Source organism: Eleutherodactylus coqui, chromosome 2, assembly GCF_035609145.1.
Source record: "Eleutherodactylus coqui strain aEleCoq1 chromosome 2, aEleCoq1.hap1, whole genome shotgun sequence".
Lineage (NCBI taxonomy): Eukaryota > Metazoa > Chordata > Amphibia > Anura > Eleutherodactylidae > Eleutherodactylus > Eleutherodactylus coqui.
Genome location: NC_089838.1, coordinates 72,489,680 through 72,509,082, shown reverse-complemented (window position 1 = coordinate 72,509,082; position 19,403 = coordinate 72,489,680). Strand labels below are relative to the sequence as shown.

Sequence of the window (19,403 nt, the reverse complement as noted above, 5' to 3'; positions counted from 1 at the left end):
CTCTCAGCCTCATTCCAGTGAATGGGACTGAATTGCAATAATAGACAAGTCTGAATAACCGTTTTCAAGACAATATTATATCTTATAAATATGTGAAACTGGCGTGAACTATATCTAGGTTATGCTAGGATTATGTTATGCAAATGCAGATTTGAGAACTACAGTACATTGACTTTTTTTCTCCTAAAATCTGGAGCCCATTATAGTATGTACGTTTGGTCCATCTACTTATATTTTAATGCATGGCAGTCACCAAATATGCACAAAGGAAAGGAAATGTACGTGTGGATAAAAAGGTTATTTTTGTTGATAACTGAAAGGGCAGTAGTTCTACAATGAATTTACATGGGTCTCGTAATCTCCCATGCAGAAATAGTTATAGTGCTTGACTTTGTTTATGTTAGAAGCAGAAAAGATCAGACAGACCATCTGCTTTGGATGCCAATGTGCCATTGATATACAAACATTTTTTTCCAAAATTCAGCTTCAACTAATCCATCTTATGTGCTGCCATTTGAAGCTAAAATTGCTCCTCCATGCACTATGAATCAACAGATTGTGTTCAGGAATAAAACAAATCTGCTAAGTTCTCTCTTGTTTATGAGCTTAGATGAGAACTTTAGACTGATGGGGGATCAGGAAGACTTGGAATAGCGTGTTATCAATGTGTTAAATTATCTGAATGCTCCAGAGAAAACAATGCATAAAAAAAAGAACTTACAGTCTTCCATAGAGGACTCGATGCTGGGCATTTTCTAGCCTATATGTGTATATAAGAGTATGTGTATGTGTATATGTATATATTGTATACACCAGCTGATATCCCCGGCTTTGCCTGAGTTAATTTGGTACAGGTGTTTACCTGTTTATAAAATTTTCCATGTGAACAAGTCATGGTTACTTCAGAGAAACCGAGGAATAAAATATGTTTACACATTGAGGAGGGTTAGATTCTCCTCAGACTGCATATACCGATGTCCCTCTGCAGAATGTGTCGCCCCGCCCAGTCTCCTTACGTTTTAACTTTAAAGGTAACGCTCCTTTCTATTCCAATTTAATCCCAGACTGAAGGTTGCGGCCCCTTCTTAGCCTTAGCAAGCTCTATCCCTTCAGTCCATGGCTGCTTCCTTATGTACTTTACAGCTTTTAAGTACATGCACACAGAGGTCAGTTAGATTCTCCTCAGTATATACACACAGAGGTGAGGTAGATTGTCTTCAGTATATACACATAGAGGAGAGGTAGATTCTCCTCAGTATACAAATTATTTCCCTAGGATTTATGGTTACTGAGAAAAGAACTATCTCATATATCATAGATTTTTGCACAGTTTTTCATGCTTAGAATTAAATTTTAAGTTGCAACCACTTTACTTTTCTTCTTTACGACCTAAAGAATGGTTATGGCAAATTTCAGGTGTGTGTGGTACAGATGTGTGTTATCGGTTACATTACATAAGGAGTCACTTACTTTCGTGCTTTGAATTGAATAATCAAGTTGTGACTCCTTTACTTTTCCTATTTATGACCTAAACAATGGTCGTGCCAAATTTTAAGTTTGACGACACCGGAGAGTTCGAGAATTAGTGGCGAGTCAGTCAGTGAGGTCTTTCGCATTATTCTAATGATGAAGCCCTGTTTCTAAAATTTATAGAGCAGTAAGCTCACATATTTAAGGTCAGATGATATAGATATAGTCGGGTTGCATTGGTCACGGAACTGTTTCTTTTCAATAAGTTTATGTAAAGTTATTTGATGAACTTGAGTAATCACAATGATGAATAAAATGTTATAGATTTAATTTTGCTACATTGAAAAACAACAGTATAAGATCCTCATTGGTGGGGACCATAAAAAAGGGTCCTCCAAGTCGAAATTGGAGTAGTCATATAAGGGGATTTGTTTTTGCACTTGTTAAACAATCCCGGTAGTGCTGGCATTTTTGGCATAAGATGGAAAAAAGGACTGAGCCGAGCAACCCTTGAAAGAGATCTGTAACAGGAAGCGCACATTTGTTTGTGTTTTAGATGATGTGATAAGAATAATGTAGAATAGGTGCTATGAACCTAGTAGGCTAGTTGACCAAAGGTCATGTTAGCATTGGATTCTATTATTACAGGTGGTGTAAAAGAGTTGAGGCTCTGGCTTGGCCTGTTGGCAGGTATTGACTTGAAGGAATATAAAGCTGATATAGATTTTAAAAAATCTTTATTTTGAACCCACAGGTAATATGTTTCAAAGTTTACAGACCTCTTCATCAGACAACTGGATAAATACTAAAAATCATAATGCAAGGGTAATAGGAATGTAAAGATCTGAGGGAAGAAACAAAGTTACAGGGAGAGGTAGCAAACAAGTGAAATAAAACCATGGAAACATAAATTAATATAATTATGAAGACAATGGTTCATTAATCTTCAAAGTCAATCTTCAGTCACAGAAACTGAAGAATATATAATAAGGCGTGAAATATAATGAAAATCTAAACATAAAAGACATAAAAACAATGAGCTATGAAATATAACTAAAGCGGCCCACAATTGCAGATGTGAGAGACATTTTATTACAAGACACAGGCTACTACTGTGTCAAAGAGCCGGTTTCCTTTGTGGGAAAAGATTGTCTTAGCGCCATAATTAATGGTCTAAATACCAATTAAAATGATAGTTGAAATAGTAAGAATGTATTACTGACATAAGGGATACAACACAATTGCATATCATCTCAAGTAATAAAGAAATTAGAAGAAAAATTGTACATTCAGCAGAGCATAATAAAATATAATTGTACTTATCATGATGATATGTCTATTCCTCAAGGTCTGATATGCAGAGGTAGATGTGACCTACAGTAATAAACTAAAATAAAGGTACCATGGGAGAGGATCCTTCTTCAAAGGTGGCCAGTGACTGTAAGATAGTGGATGGGAAATGGAATATTTCTTAAAATGTGCATATAATGGACGAGGAGCAGGAATTTGAGGCATGCGAGTAAAGAGGAGTGTGCAGACTATTGTATTTATGGCCTAAAGGCAGCCCTTTTGTGCAAGGATGCTGTATTAAGGACGCATAGACACTTCTTGTGAGACCCAATTAATGCTTATGTATCATCCCCTAGATGAATACTTTTCAAAAAAATATAGCATGTATCAGTACATTTTTCCCAGTTTTCATTGATACATGATATATGGAATACATGAGAAAAACTCCCCTATATGCCTCCATATAATAGTGGAGGTAATGTATGGGTTCTGTATCATAGATCTGCAGTATGATCTAACAATATATGGAATTAGATGGATGTGCTGTTAAGTGTTTGCCATTATATGTATTGTTCCTGTAGGATGGGATCTAACACTGCAAACAGGACTCCAAATTATTAACTCCTTAACGACCACCCATATGTCTTTTAACGGCAACCATTAAGGGGCCTTATTCTGCAGCACCATCTTTTGATGACAGCTGGATGACAAGCCAGGAAGAGTGGGTGCTTGGCTGTCTGATAACTGGCACTTGCTCTTACAGAAGGTACTGAAGAAACCTTTGATCCTCTGCGTTTAAGCCTTTACAGGCTGCAGTTGTTGCGATTGTGGCATGTAAAAGGCTGACAATGGGAGGGGGCTCCTTCTGTCACCCATCAGACAGAACAATCTGCAATGGAAGCAAGAGGCTTGGATATTGCTTCCAGGTCTCCCAGCTTCTAGGACTTTCTAATGCAATACTATACTGAAGTGTTTAGGAAGATTGATAAAAGATGATATTTGTCCCCTAGTGGGACAAAAATAAAGTTTACTAAAAAAATAGTAAAAAAAAAAAATCAAAATAAAAACGACAAAAGCCCACTTTTCCTCCTTTACTATGTAAAATAAAAATCACACATGTGGGATTGCTGCATTGATAATGACCCAGAGAATAAAGTTATTACATTATTAAACCTGCACAAGGCATGCCATGAAATAAAATTAAAAAAACATGGCAAAAATTAGTTTTGCCTATTCCGCCTTACAAAAAAACAGAATAAAATATGATCAAAATGTTGCAGGGATAAACTATTAAGAAATACAACTAACTCCACAAAAAAAACCTCACAGCACTGTTGACAAAAAGAGGAAAAATATTAGGGGTCTTTAAATGCAGCAATAAACAAAAAATACATTTTTATAGAAAAAGTGTAAAAGAAAAAAACTATATAAATTTGGTATTGACATAATCATACTGGTCTGTAGAATTAAATAATTTAACATATCATTCATACTGCCTGGTGATTGCCGTTAAAAATGAAAATAAGAAACAGAATCACAGATTTTGTTAATCTTAAAAAAATAGAATAAAAAGTAGTCAAAATGTTATTTGTTCCAAAAAATGGATTAATGAAGACTAAATTTCATCCCACAAAAAAACAAGCACTCATAGAGCTGGAAACATGAAAATGCTCTGGCTCTTGGAATGTGGTAACACAAAAACAAATCTTTAAAAAAAAACACTTTTTTTGTGTGAACAAAAATAGCAAAACATAAAAATTCTGTATAAACTTGGTGTCCCCAGAATCGTACTGACCCATAAAAGAATGTTGTCACATTATTTATTTTGCGAACTGAATGCTTTAAAAATAAAATCCAAAAACAAATGGCAGAATTTATTTTTTCCCCAATCCACCTAAAAAAATTATGAAAAGTTATACAGTACATTATATGTACCCGAAAATGATGCCATTATAAAATGCACTTTGTCCTGCAAAAAGCAAGTCCTCATATGGTTATGTGAATGGAAAAATTAAAAAGTTATGGCTTCTGGAATGTGACGGTGAAAAAAACTGAAAAATTAGTTAGTCATTAAAGGGGTTCTGTCATTAAAAAATTTAAAAAATCTATGCTTACCTATTCCTCCCCATCAGTCTACTTACCAGATCTTCACCTCCCCCATCTTCTCCTTTCTCCTGCAGTCCGGGGGGGTGGGGGGGTCACCTCACCTCCAGCTGGCTGACTCTTCTCCTTCTGTGAGGTTACATGCATTGCTGTCAGTCTGCCAGCCAATGTACATTACGTCACAGTTCACAGTCCTGCAGGGGGACTGCTGATCTACTTCAGAGACTGTTCATGCGAGCTGTATTGTCAATAGATTAGAATTCCTTCCTAGGCAGTGCACACTACAGCACAGGGACTTGACCTTCACTGACCTGGCCGGAAAGAATGTGAGGAATGCCAGCATCATAACAAGCCGACCACCATGTGGTGAGGTGACCTGGAGTACTGCAGAAGCTCAGTGAGGAGATAATGTGGTAAGGAGACTGATGGAGAAGACATAGGTGAGGTATGGATTTTTTTTTTTTTAATGACTAAACACCTTTAAGGCACAATCAGGCTTGGTCACGTAGGAGTTAAACTATTATATAAAAGATCACAAGAAAAGTTTATAACATCCATATTTGTAGAAACCTTAGCACAAGTGCTCTTTCTAAGAATTCTATTAGACATAACGATTTATCATTCAAAAAGTCATTCAAACAAGCAAAACTGAACGGTAATAGTTCGGTCTAAACGTGAGCCAACAACTGAGCAAATCTTACGCTTTTTGTTTGTCCATTTTATGCAGACTTAAAAATCATTGTTTGTGCATTCACTTATCGTTTAATTTAAACAACAATCATTCAATCCCCGTATCCGCTTACACAGAGACTGACTGACCTTGTTTGAACGAGCCAACGATACATCTGCCTATTTAAACAGGCTATATGAGTGTCAACGAGTTAGCAGTGACGTCACTCGATCATTCAAACGAGAATCGGCTCGTCTAAAAGGACCCTAACTAATAGATAATCACTTTTAGATAGGGATGGTGGCATCATAAGGATTACACTGACTCAGCTGACCGTTTCAGTACTCCTAAATGTGAAAAAAAATGAAGACATCAATTTTCCAATTGTCTTAAGAACGTAAACAAAATATCTTACTGGACATTACCACTGGTATCAAAACAGTGTCATAGCCACACAGATCTTTAGTGATCTTTATTGATTCATTCATTCGAAACCTCTACCAGTCTTCCATCAACAGGTCTCCCATAGGTCTGACATGAGCAAAATACACAGCTGGTATGTTAACTACAACTTGACCCCGCATCTGCTAGAGCTAATCATAAAGCACACTTAGGAGACGTCTTTTAGATGTTTCCTAGTTGTAAGAACTATTAAAATGTAGATACACGTAAAAAAAAAAAAGTTCCAGTTCTACAAATGAACGTGATTCCCTCTCCTTATTGTGGCCAGGAAATTGATAATGTAGGCATCAGCAATTGAGAATTCCATAGCGCAAACTATTCGAAAGCCTTATCTTAGTTTTTCAATTTCCAAAGTGCCTGATTTAATGGAACGTGAGCTCTGTTTGTGCAGGTCCAGCAGTCGGATACGTGGCCGGCTTTGTGCTGAAAATTAAATTCTAAGTACATTTTAATACCTGTCGCTTATCCTGATTACAGACACAGAAAGCTTCTATGCTGTAGACTGAAAAAAATCTTACTGTATCTCTGGAAATACCAGAACGGATTCACTTTTGGACCACCGGGTCAAGGGTTGTTTTGCACTAGAAGATTTCTGCATTAAAAAGAAAGAGAAAATCTTTGATGGAAACATCACTGCTTCAGTCGGATGGAACTTTCTTTACATTGTCTTGTTTTAGTGGCAGTTTGAGTGTACTTTGTAGCAGTCAAGGGTTAGAGAAGGAATAATGGATGAGTAAGCCTGATGACCTGCTAGTCTATAGATGCAAGTCTAGGAGTCTTGTGGGACTATCAGTCGGACACCAAAGGTGCAGAAAGAAGTTTGCAGCATATACTTGCCTGCAGGTATATTTTATTATTTATGCTTTTATGATGCTGCAAGGATGTATTTTTTTACAGAATGAGAAAATCTTTCTGGAGCCATGGATTTAGAAAATGCACTGGTATCTCTAATTATATTGCTATTCAAGCCAATTAACTTTGCATGCTATTGTATAAAGATACATTTTAATTATAGCAGGACTAATATCACGAAGAAGATTACTCATAATTGAATACGATTATGCAGAATCACAATATAGCCAAGTTGATGTTTTGAGTTTGAATGGATATCAAAGATCTTTTTATCAAAGAACCATTCCTAACTCTACGGTATGTGTCACTGTGCAGTACAGTTTAAGAGATATAGTATATACTCCAACAGAGCAATCAGAAGGATTTCAGCTCCAAAGATCAAGATTGTTTTTGACCAGAAATATACGAATACCAAAGACAAGGCGACTGCATATAAATTAGATAGACAAGGTTTTCAGCTACGGGTTTAGGTTTATGGACAGATGCAATAATAATCCCCCTACTTTTTATAGATATGGAACAAATGTAGTTACATTTGTAAAATGATAGTGGTTACACTAGATCACTGATATGAGGTGTAGACATGGCCATGCACAGCAGATAGATGGAGGTTTATGCACTGAACAACCTTCATCTGGCGAACATTTATTTCACAGATGCAGCCATAAACATTTTAGTCAATATTGGCCGTTACAGTTGTGTTCAGTGACACCGGGTGACGGATGGAAGATCTTTTTGGAAGCATTCTTTCAACAAAGGTCGTTTGTGTGTTTGTGGAAAAACCTGGTCATTAGAACAAAAGATATTTTGTCCGACAGTCAGATTTTCAAAACAACAGACTTATTGTCAGACGATGATGGTCTGTCATTGATCGGCTAAAATGATTGCTCACTTTGATATTTCAACCAACGAATGATCGTTTTGGTTGAAATGGTCCATTTTCATCAACTTTAATCTAACGTATAGAAACACCTTGGGGTGAAAGTGGCCTCTACTTTAGTACAAACCAGGCATCATCTATTGAATGTAGTATTTCTTGTCTCCATCCTGTTACCAGGGCAGACTGATAGTAGTGGAGATCCTGTTTTAACCCATTCAAGTAGTTCACAATCTAACCCTAATCCGTAAGGGTGGTTTCACACTTGCATTAGTTTAGGGCAGTGTTTCCCAACTCTGGTCCTCAAGGCACACCAACAGGTCGTGTTTTCAGGATTTCCTCAGTATTGCACAGGTGATATAATTCTTGTCAATGCGTCAGACATTGCCACAAGTGTTCTTACTATAGGATATTCTGAAAACATGACCTGTTGGGGTGCCTTGAGGACTGGAGTTGGGAAACACTGGTTTAGGGCTTTTAGTTGCATTAGTTTAGGGCTTTTAGAATGAGCCTTGTGTCGTGCAGAGTGTTAGGGCAGCAGAAATACGGTCCTAAGCTATCGCTCACGACCGGAAGGTTGCAGGTCCAATCCTCGTGCCGGAAGGTTGACTCCATCCTTCCGAGGTCAGTAAAAAAGATTGCAATGGCAAACCACCTCACAAAAACAGTCTGACTCCTTGTGTAATGGTCACATCGTGACATTTTCTCGGCAGTCATGACTTGGTGCCCGCACGAGGGGACTTAGACTTCTAACTAAAAGTTACATAGGTTGTCTTTCTGTTCCATTTATGGAGCAGAGAAATTGAATTTAAATGAAAATAAATATTTCTATTATTGCCCCCATTGATTTCAGTGGGCTAAAAAAAAGCAGATTGCTTTACATTTGTTTCCATTCCGGTTCTGTTTTTTACCGAAACAAACAGTGCTGCAGACTGCACTACTAGAAAGGTAGGTAATAAAGTAAAATAAGTCGGTCCATAAGAGGTACAAAGAAACTGGAAGAGTTGCTGACAGAAATTTGTATGAAATTAGACAGAAGGAGGCAAAACATATTATGTACTTACAAATAATAAAATGTGGAAAATAATTATTTTGATGGAGTTAAGGCATTGTTCACATAAGATTTGGAGCCCTCCATCAGATCTACACATCTTGAGAACTTTTGATTTATATCACTTATAGAAGGTTGCAATGTATCCCACTATATAGACATTCAGTGGGGTGCATTGCCATATAGCCCCTTACACCTCCACTCCCCCCAGCACTCCAAGTATAGTACATGGAGAAGCAACTTTCTCCATCTTCACTCAGTCTTCCTCCCTCTTCTCTACCTGAACCAACTTTAATAACATAATTAGCCATATATAATGACCATAACAATTACCATATATGCAGTAAGAAAAAGAAAATAGCAGCCGTGCTCTAAAAGCATCTTATAAAGGAGAGTAAGAGATTTACATAGGGAGGAAGGGGTTAAACATAAATAAACCCCTTTCTAATGGCCCAGAAGCTCAGCAGATATCACAAGGTCGCAGGCAGGATGATGCTGATGGCAGAGATTATTTATTCCATAGACCGGAGGATATACAGCACGTTTTGGCATACACAGGCTCCCTTATCAAATATCTATCAAATTGATGTTTGTCAATTACCATATATGGAACTTTCCCAGTGGGTAAAAAGGAGGAGGAAGCCACCAGGGGAAAATGAAGAAGAGAGTTGGTGGAGAAAAGTGAGGGAGAAAATGTGATAGAGACATTCTGGTTGAAGGCTGTACATCTCCGATGTTGGAAGACATCCGGCTGGGTATTCTAACTGTATATTACTGGCCGCTCTGTTGTCGGGGGCCTCTCCAGCAAATCCCATACTTCAGTACTGGCTCTAGCCAGCAGATGGTGCCATTGTATAATGGCAGAAAGAGAAAACACCCTAGGAAACCCTGAATTCAAAATTGGATTGCAAAAGGTTAAAAGGAGTTGTGGGGGAGGAAGATGATGACAGGAGTCGCTGAGGGGATGATATTGGAGCCATCTGACTAATAAAGCCGCATGAGCAGCTTTAGTATGTTCATCACTAGGGTTGAGCGAACATACTCTGCCGAGCTTGATGCTCATTCGAGCATTAGTGTTCTCGATGGTGCTCGTTACTCGAACGAGCATCAAGCTGTGTTTGACCCCGCCCCAGTTTTTGTCTCCTCACCGCTTTGACATGCCTGTTTTGGCCCCTCTCCACTGCAATGCAGTGTGCGTCATTAGCACATTTTTTGGCTGGCTGGAGAGAAAGAGAGAATGAACCTAGGAAAAAGGAAAAAAGCTCGGCACCCAGCATCCCATATACAAAAATGCTCGAGTCTCCCATTGTAGTCAATGGGGTTCATTACTCGACTAGAGCTCTCAAATTTTACGAAAGGCTCGACTCGAATAACGCGGACTCGAGCATTTGGATGCTCGCTCATCTCTATTCATCACCAATGCATATGCTAAATTTAGGGCAAAACATAATTTGAATGTGACGCAAGATTATTGATGACTATTTAAATAGCTACTTGTTTATTATTTTCAAAAGGTGGCTTTCAAAATCTTAATATGTTTGGGCAGGAAATTACTTGTAGTTGTAAGGGTTCAGCTCGAGTGTTTTAGAGGCTGATGCTTTAGGCGAACTTTCCCATTTACAGCTCTTATTGAACTCTAATCTGTGATTCTTGCACTTCTGATGTGTTTAGCCAGTCCCTTCTAATAGTTAATGTTCCTGATGATTGAAGAATAGCCAATGTTGTACCCAACAGGGTAGTAGGAAAGAAGCCAATAGCCACATACCAGCTTGTTTGACATCTTAAGTAGCTAAAATTATCGAAACTCTCCCGAAAAGAGAATAAATGACCACCTAAAAACCAATAACTGTATCCTAAACACAGATGATAGATCTTGTCAAACTAATCACATTGATTTCTTTATGAATGTCACAAAAGTATTAGGTGATTTCTGTGGCACCACCTTCATCCATCTGGATTTCAGGAATCCTTTGATATGGGGTAGTTACACATAAAGCACTCATAGATAAATTATTGAACATTGGACTTAATCCTGGATAGACCAGTGGATTTGCAGTTGGTTAACAGGGAAAAGGTGCAAGAGTTTAAGGTAAATTATTCTGAGCCTGGTATGCAGCCGTGAGAGGAGTGACATGGATCACATCTGTGATTTCCAAACACACAGGTGCCATCCGAGAGAATGTGTACTCAACTGTCTTCCACAAAGAAGGGGACAGTGGTTAAGTTGAATTTGCCTTCAACATTATGTCAGCAACTTGTTCCTGTGAAGGGCTGTGATTTACTCTACCCTGGGGTGTTACATATAGACATTTGGCTGCCCTACTGGTATACCCAGATTGACATATTATTGAAAAAGAAAGTAGATTTTGATGGCACTTGAAAATCGCAGGTCTGAATGTAAATCAATAGGCTATTAGCATTGGGTTTAGAGCTGTATACTCTATATACAGAGCACTAATTGCCATAAGAAAGACAAAATGGCAGGTACACTATAAAGAATTCATGCTTGATGCTCTGTTTGGTGAGTAAACGCGTGAACTCCAAGTCTATGATTTTGCATTTCTAGCTAATTTGTTTTGTAAGGTTTATTCCGTTCAATGCCTTTTTGAGATAGGTCCCTAAAAGTATTTAAAACATACTGTACCAGCCACTTTGTCTTAGTTGTCTTAAGAGATATCAACCTGAACATTTCAATTTTTCTGTTAATTAAGTGAGAATCCTGAAAGTACAAACTTGGCTTCTGAAAGTTGGGTATTCAGTGAATTGAGGTCATATGTAAAGAGAAATGTAAATGTAAATTTCAAAGTATAATAAGTGGACTTGTTTATCCTGGCGACCGCTGTAATAAAAAATAGTGAAGTCATTTTTAGACATTTAGCAATTATTTTTCACCATGATGTTTCTATCATGTGGTTGTCTATGGAGGATTCATCCCTAGTCTCTGGGCCTGGTTGAAGTTCTGCCTCGGGAGCAGACCATTCTGGCTTCTCAGGTGCTCCACTTTTTCTACCACTGGCCAGCACCTGCCCCGTCATGTTCACAGTACATCCTGTTCATGGCGCCAACTGAAGGATGGTGGAAAAATGGGCTTGTAGTGAGTGGGTGGTAAAAAGGGCAGTAATCATGGTGATGGCTCCCCTCTGGTATGCTGGTCTGGACTGACAGTGTATGGACTCTCCCCTACTAAGTATAGTACAAGAAGGGACGTCATGATGGGTCATATCAGGTATGACTACATAGTCAACAGAGTCACTTTGCCAAGAAACCAAACTTTTATTGTGACTGTGTTTTGCCTTTGCATGCCTTTGCATTCTGGTAGTATTCAGGTGGGTGATGCGGCATAGAATCCATTATACCCTACAAGCGATAAGTCAATGCGTGTCCCATAGGCAGTGTAGCTGCACAGCAAGATCCCAGCGCTCTCGTTAGTATCTGTTTTGGGTACATCAGACTCCCTCTTTCCAGTGCGGCAATGCCACAGAGCAGCAGCTGGGTAGAAATATCCTCACGGTTCTGTCCAGGTATCTCTACAACCTAGAAGTGTGCAAAATGTGCTATATATACCTCCTTCACCACTTTCAAACATTGAAATACATTTGTGGCACTTTTTTGGGGTTACATTGAGGTTCTGACTTTGTAAAAGCTGAACATTCCAAAAAGAAAATGCATAAAGCCTATTAAAATAAGCATATACACAATCTTTGCACCAATCACGCCAAAAATCCTGTGATTTGGCACTTTGAAGTTCTGTGACATTTAAGATAATACGGTTTTTCACAGTACAAAAGCAAATCATTTCATTTAGTTTTCTCAACAAGCTCTGGCTTGGCAGGGGGTTGGGGTGGTGGTGGTGGTGGTGGGTTTGTGTTTTTTATATAGATCAGGAAGAAGTATAAAGGGCCATAACTATTCTTGGATTACTAGAAGACATTCTAGATGGGCAATGTTGAGATAATGATCTCTAAAAGATGTGCAGTAATCGGGAGACATTGACCACAGTGTTAATTACAATAACATTTTCCCCTTCCTATTATTGTGAAATGCATAATAGGCATTAAAAAGCCTTCAAAAAATTGATATTTGCTCTCCTAATTTTGAATGAAATATCAGCTATAGATCTCTTAATGCCAAGCATCCCTTTTGGATTCCCAGTATTTACCCTTTCTTTCCATACCACATGTGTGGTGCTCCATGCAGTGCTGCGTCGTGGAGATATTCCCCCGTTATCCGGGTAGATTTCTCCAGTACAGTGTGATTACTGTCACATTTGTTTTTTTGCTTAAGACATACAAAAAGTATGTGTGCTTTCTTACAGCTCTATTCACCTCAAGGCATCTATGGAGCTGTAGCATAGGCATGTGCTTAATGGTTGCCAGGAGAAACAAGCTTGGGATTCAAATGTAATTATGTTGTTTTTTAGCATCATCTATTTATGGATAAAAGCAGAAAAACAACTAATCTGAAATATTAGTTAAACAGAGTGTGTCATAAAAAAATTGATAGGAATCAAATTTGCATGTTTGTTTACCAAAAATTCGAGAAAAAAAAATATTTAATTCTTTTTTACATTTTCGGCGTCACAGTCTATAGTTAAAAAAAAAAAAAAAAACTTGAATCCTACAATTTTCACACCGACAACTAAAGGTCCCTTTACATAGAGAGACTGGTGCTTACACAAGAGTGATAGTAATTCAGGTGAATGGAGGTGGAGCTGCTGTGTATCAATCCAGCCACTCTGGCATCCATTCATAGAACACAAGACCTGCTACAAAGATTGAGTGGCTCCTGTTTACATGGGTTGATAGTTGCTTGGTTTTTAGTTCTGCCAAAAACCAAGCGACTCTGAAAAGTGAGCACTTTCTTGCTTAGTGCCCTGTTGGTGGCCATGTGCACAGCTATAATTCAGTCGGCAATCGTCCTGTGTAAAGGTATCTTAAGCCTAATTAAACTCTGACACTTCCTGTTCTGTAAATTAAACTTTTCAGTAGGCAACACGGGTATGCTAGAGTCACATTTGCTGAGACCCATCCCAACGTATTATTGTATAGCCCAATGATACACTGAGACCATAATCATTTGTGGACATTTTGGCCACAGCAGCCATTTTATTTAAATAAATGAACAATTACATATGAGCCACTTTACATAAGGTTAGCAAGCCCTTGGGGTCACAAAGGTCTGGTGCTTAAACCCCCAAAAAACTAACCTTGCCTCTAACCATACACCCGTCTTGGAGACACCACTAGCCACCCCCAAAAAGGAGGCTAGAATATCGCAAAATGATCTAGGCCACCCGGGATCCCTACCCTGGCCATATCCAAAGAAAATTGTGACAATGTAAGACTCATTCACATAAGTATTGTTAAAGTTCATCCCTTTCAATTAACAAATCCTCACACCATATCATAATAGTTAACAGCAATGCAATTTTAGATGGTGGCAAATATAAGAGAATTTACTAAATATGCTTCCATATATTATTCTATCACAAAGGCAAATTAGTTGATGCAATGAAGTTTACCAGTTGTAGATAATAAGTTAAGAAAGTTAGTCACCTTAAGATAATTTCTTATCCCCAGTAAGTGAAGCGACTAAAATATTACTCTTAATTATGTTGACCAGATGGCTCTAAAGATATGTGGTGAGTCAGCAGCACTTGACAGCAAGTCATTATTCTATTACTTACTTCATGTATCCAGAAATACCTGTACTTGGGGAAAAACAGCCAAGAAGGATGGATCTTTAAAATAATGATTGGCATGTGGTCTACCTGCTGGAGGAAAGCCTAGAGCCTACAGTTGGATGTAATTGCACACTTTGAAATGGAGGAATTAACTCCTTCTCTGTCAAAATTGTCAGCAAGCAAAGATCACAAGGAAACACTATAGTGTGTAATGGCTGTGCTAGGGAGCTCTCTATGGGAAATAAGCATTTTAGCTATATAGTAGCGATTATATGTAATCATTCATCATGATCTTTTAACGGTCTTCAACATGTTCCAACACTCTTAATTGTATTAAAGATTCCTTTTAACCTTTAATACTGCATCCATGTCATTGGGTTTGGCAGAAAAGATTGGAACAAGTCGGCTAAAATATAGAAGAAATATGTTTTTCTGTACGATAAATTTGTTTCTATACTCATTGCTGTAAAAAATAAGCTTTGTGTGAACTGAAATGACAGCGCTTATGATAATCATGAGTTTCTGCCTCATTATGATGCAAAGACCAACCAAATGTATATAGTCCCATGATGAAACCTTTAGTAAACTCATGAATTTATGGAAATGGCGCTCATTGGCATCTTAGAGGCAACTTCACTTTTTAACCCTTTGCAATCCAATTTTGGATTCAGGGTTTCCTAGGGGTCTTTCTCTTTCGGCCATTATACAATGGCGCCATCTGCTGGCTAGAGCCAGTACTGCGCTATGTGACATGCCCCCTGACAACAGAGCGGCCAGTAATATACAGTATGAATACCCTGCCGGACGTCTTCCGACATCGGAGCTGTACAGCCTTCACTCAGAATGTCTTTAGACGTCAGACAGTGGATTGGAAAGGGTTAATCTTTATCCATACACAAAAACGATGACACAAAGCTGTTTCCGTGGCCGTGAAAATATCACCAAAGTTTAGATGCTTTTAGACGTAACGATTATCGCTAAAACAAGGTAAAGAGAGCGATAATCTTTCGGTCTAAATGCGAAACAATGAATGAGAAACAAGAGTCGTTCGCTTTTTGTTTGATCATTTTATGCAGGCACAAAAATCATTGTTTGCTCGTCCGCCTAAACAGCGATCATTCAGTCCTTCTCATTCACTTATACAGCGACAGACCAATTCTTGTTTGAACAAGACAGTGATGCATTTGTCTGTTTAAACAGGCTGAACAAGTGCGAACGAGTTAGCGGCCAAGTTACTCGCTCATCTTACAGACTGGTATTCCCCTTTTATCACACTCCCAGATTAAATACCCCAAACTGCTTTAATTGGCATAAACCGTGTGTCTGAACATACCCTGAAAATTGCCTAATACTCTATAAGGGTGAATACGCACTTGCGTTTTTCTTGCACGTTTTTTTCACGCGATTGTCAATGGGACTTTCTAATGTTAAAAACGCGTCGCAAGTTTGTGCTTTGCAATTTTTGTGCGATGCGTTTTTAACATTAGAAATTCCCATTGACAATCGCGTGAAAAAAATGCAGTAATATCGCGTGAAAAAAAAACGCGCAAGAAGAACACAAGTGGGTATTCACCCTAACAAAATCCTTAGGTTGTGGCATTTGTTTATGTGGTATAACGTGGATGTTGATGGTATTTAAGGATGGTACTAGAACTATACTTCTTCCTCAATCAAATACGTTTAAAACCCAAAGCTGGTAGCAGACATCCACACATGTGGGAAGCTGTGAGGTCCTTAATGGTACAGAATCTCCTCCTCCATAAGAATAGGAGTTTGTAATAAATTCGTCATCATCAGCCAATAATTCATCAGGGGCCATCTCCAGGTCTGTCAACTTTTTATAGAATTCTCCCTTCTTCATTTCACAGTAATTGAAGTAGCAGATGCTTGCTATAATAGCGGTAGTCGCTGATGTAGTAACTGCAATCTCAATGTCAAAGTCTATTTAACGATGAAAACAGAAATAAAACAGAAATCATGATTATTGAACATAAAATTCACCAACATTTCTACAATATCAGGACCACTGCTGGTAAATGCCCACCATAGCCCTAACAGTTGTTATATGGGATCGTGGTGATGGGCATGTACCTACACTGAGATTCTCATTCTGTAATTTCAACTTATACAAAAGTCACCCATGTGCCCCCCCACCGCCCACAACATACCAAAGACCCAAAACCTCTCTGCATGGAAGAAACATCATGTCTATATACTGCGTCATATAGGAAATACTGTCAGAAACATATCAAAAAGCATCAGACAAAGATTGTTTACAGAGCTCCTGTTCCCTTCCACTTCCGATGATCCATAGTGAATACGTTATCATAAATAACAGGAAAGACCTGGCATCCAGTCTTTCTCCTGGGGTCCGGTGCAACTGCATCCAATATAGTTATGCCAGTGCCCTATGGTGTTCCAGATTTGCCACAGTTAATACCTACTACATTGTACATGTGGGTTTCACAGTGAGGGAATGCAGCCTAAGAGGACTTCATGCAATTACATTTTGAAGGCCTGAAGTGCATGGCCCTATGTCCCTGTGAATTTCTAGTATTATTATTACGTGTATCAAATATATATATATATATATAGGATAGAGATAAGGGCCATTTACACGGGATGATTATCACAGAAAATGTACTCAAACAAAATTGAGCAATTTAATAAATCTTGGTATTTGTATAGCGCCAACTTATTACGCAGCGCTTTCAGGTAATTATTAGTTATTACCCCCCACCAAGCTGGGTTCTCATTTTACCGACCTCAGAAGGATGGAAGGCTGAGTCAACCTTGAGCCGGCTACCTGAATCATCTGGGGATCGAACTTGCAACCTTCAGGTCGTAGGCGAGAGCTTACACTCTGCACCACACGAGGCTCATCATTCATTGTAAAAGCAAAAACATCATTTTCGCATTTGTTCAGTTCTCGTTATCACTGTCTCTCAGTCATCACAAATCATCACTGGATTGCGGGTTTGTTATTCAGTGTAAACCCCTATAACTTCACATAGTAGGTGAGAAGCCCGTGATTCAGTGGTGAAGTCTGTCAGTGTAAACGCTCCGCACGAGCGCTAATGACCTTAGCGGTTATGTCAGCGCTCGTTCAGTCATTTACCCGACTGTGCAGTGTAAAAGGGATGATAGATAAATAGATAATGAGAAAGAGGTATATATAGAGAAGTATTAAATAGATACGATAGAAAGATATGAGAGAGAGATATGAGAGAGAGAGACATGAGATAGACATGAAATAGACATGAGATAGATATGAGATAGATATGAGATAAATATGAGATAGAGAGCTAGATAGATATGAAATAGATATGACATAGATATGACAGATAGATAGATAGATATGAGATAGATAGATAGATATGAGATAGATAGATATGAGATAGATGGATGGATGGATAGATGATGGTGGATGGATAGATATGAGATAGATAGATATGAAATAGATATGACATAGATATGACAGATAGATAGATAGATATGAGATAGATAGATAGATATGAGATAGATAGATATGAGATAGATGGATGGATGGATAGATGATGGTGGATGGATAGATATGAGATAGATAGATATGACATAGATATGACATAGATAGATATGAGATAGATAGAGAAACTAAAATCACCATGTACACGTTTCAGTCCGACAATTGTAACAAAATACTAAGGAGAAAAATGCTACACCTAGTTTACCAGAAAATTGATATACCTTGAATATCAGAAACAATTTCTCTTACTTGATAAATAGACTTTTTCATATTGGAAGTAATAACAATAATCATCTAAAATACCTATCTTTTGCAACCAGAAAGTGGGTTATTTTGTGATTCATGCTCCCAAATAGAATCCGTGTGTTTCATTTTAAACCATGTGGAAACCTCCAATCTTGTGAATCTCGTAGACCTGTAAAAGTAGGAAACCTACAGCGTTACTGATAATGGAACACTCTGCTATGAACTTGGTTTTTAAGTTACTATATACATAAAGAAAAGAGGGTGTTTGGGGATTTTATTTTTACTTATGGAATAGAAAATCATATACTTTCCTATTATATGTATATGTGGTTAAAAAGTCAGCTTGCATACGTTTCTTATAGCCTCTGCCTAAAAAAAGAGAAAAAAAAGTGGTATGGTCTGCTTAATGCACCCATAGGATAATTGAATAGGACTTGGAAAATGGAACAATGCCTCTGCAGCACCACCTACTAGAACACAGCATTCCTACATGTCAACAGCAGAACTTTTAACCAGCCTTGTAACAATGACTGGGAATATAAACCAAAGCCAGAAGAAAAAGTTAACCATTCATAGACAGACTGTTTTGGGGGTTTTGCCCATCATCAGAGTTTTAAATACATGTATAATAGAAAACTGTACGATTTCCTATTCTATAAACAAAATTTAAAAAAAACAAAAAAAACTTGAATGTCCCTTTAAGGGAAAATTCTACAAGACACAAGTTTATATGCAGCAGATATACAACCTCAGTCTATCCCTTCATTGTATAAGCTCTTCTGCTTTATCTAAGCCATGCAGCATTATATACATTAGGTGCGGACCAGCCTGTAATAAGTTTGTGTTATAGATTATGTTTTGGCTTCAGATTTACTTTCTCCCTTTTAGTTATAAAAGTTTCATTTAATTCTTTCCTTGTGCATTGGGCATTGTGTGTGTGTGACAATGACACCAATATCTCAAGGTCCCCTAGAGAAATATCAATAAATAATAGTACATCATGTGTAATAAGATAGTGAGTCTAGACCACTCTTAATACTACTTAGATACTCAGAACCAAGATACCATTTGATATGATGTGTCTTCAGTACATAAAACTCCCTATCCCCTATGCATCCTCCTGGGAGCTAAATGCAAGAAAACAAGATTAGGAATCTATTTCCATTAATCCTGTTAATCCATTGATGGCACAGG

At 38.0% G+C, this 19,403-nt stretch overlaps 1 protein-coding gene across 8 annotated transcripts in view; it reads left to right on the top strand.

The window, feature by feature from the left end:
- Positions 1-19,403, top strand: part of TENM2 (teneurin transmembrane protein 2) — a 1,550,877-nt gene that overhangs the window by 1,400,320 nt on the left and 131,154 nt on the right. The gene's annotated exons all lie outside the window — the stretch shown is intronic.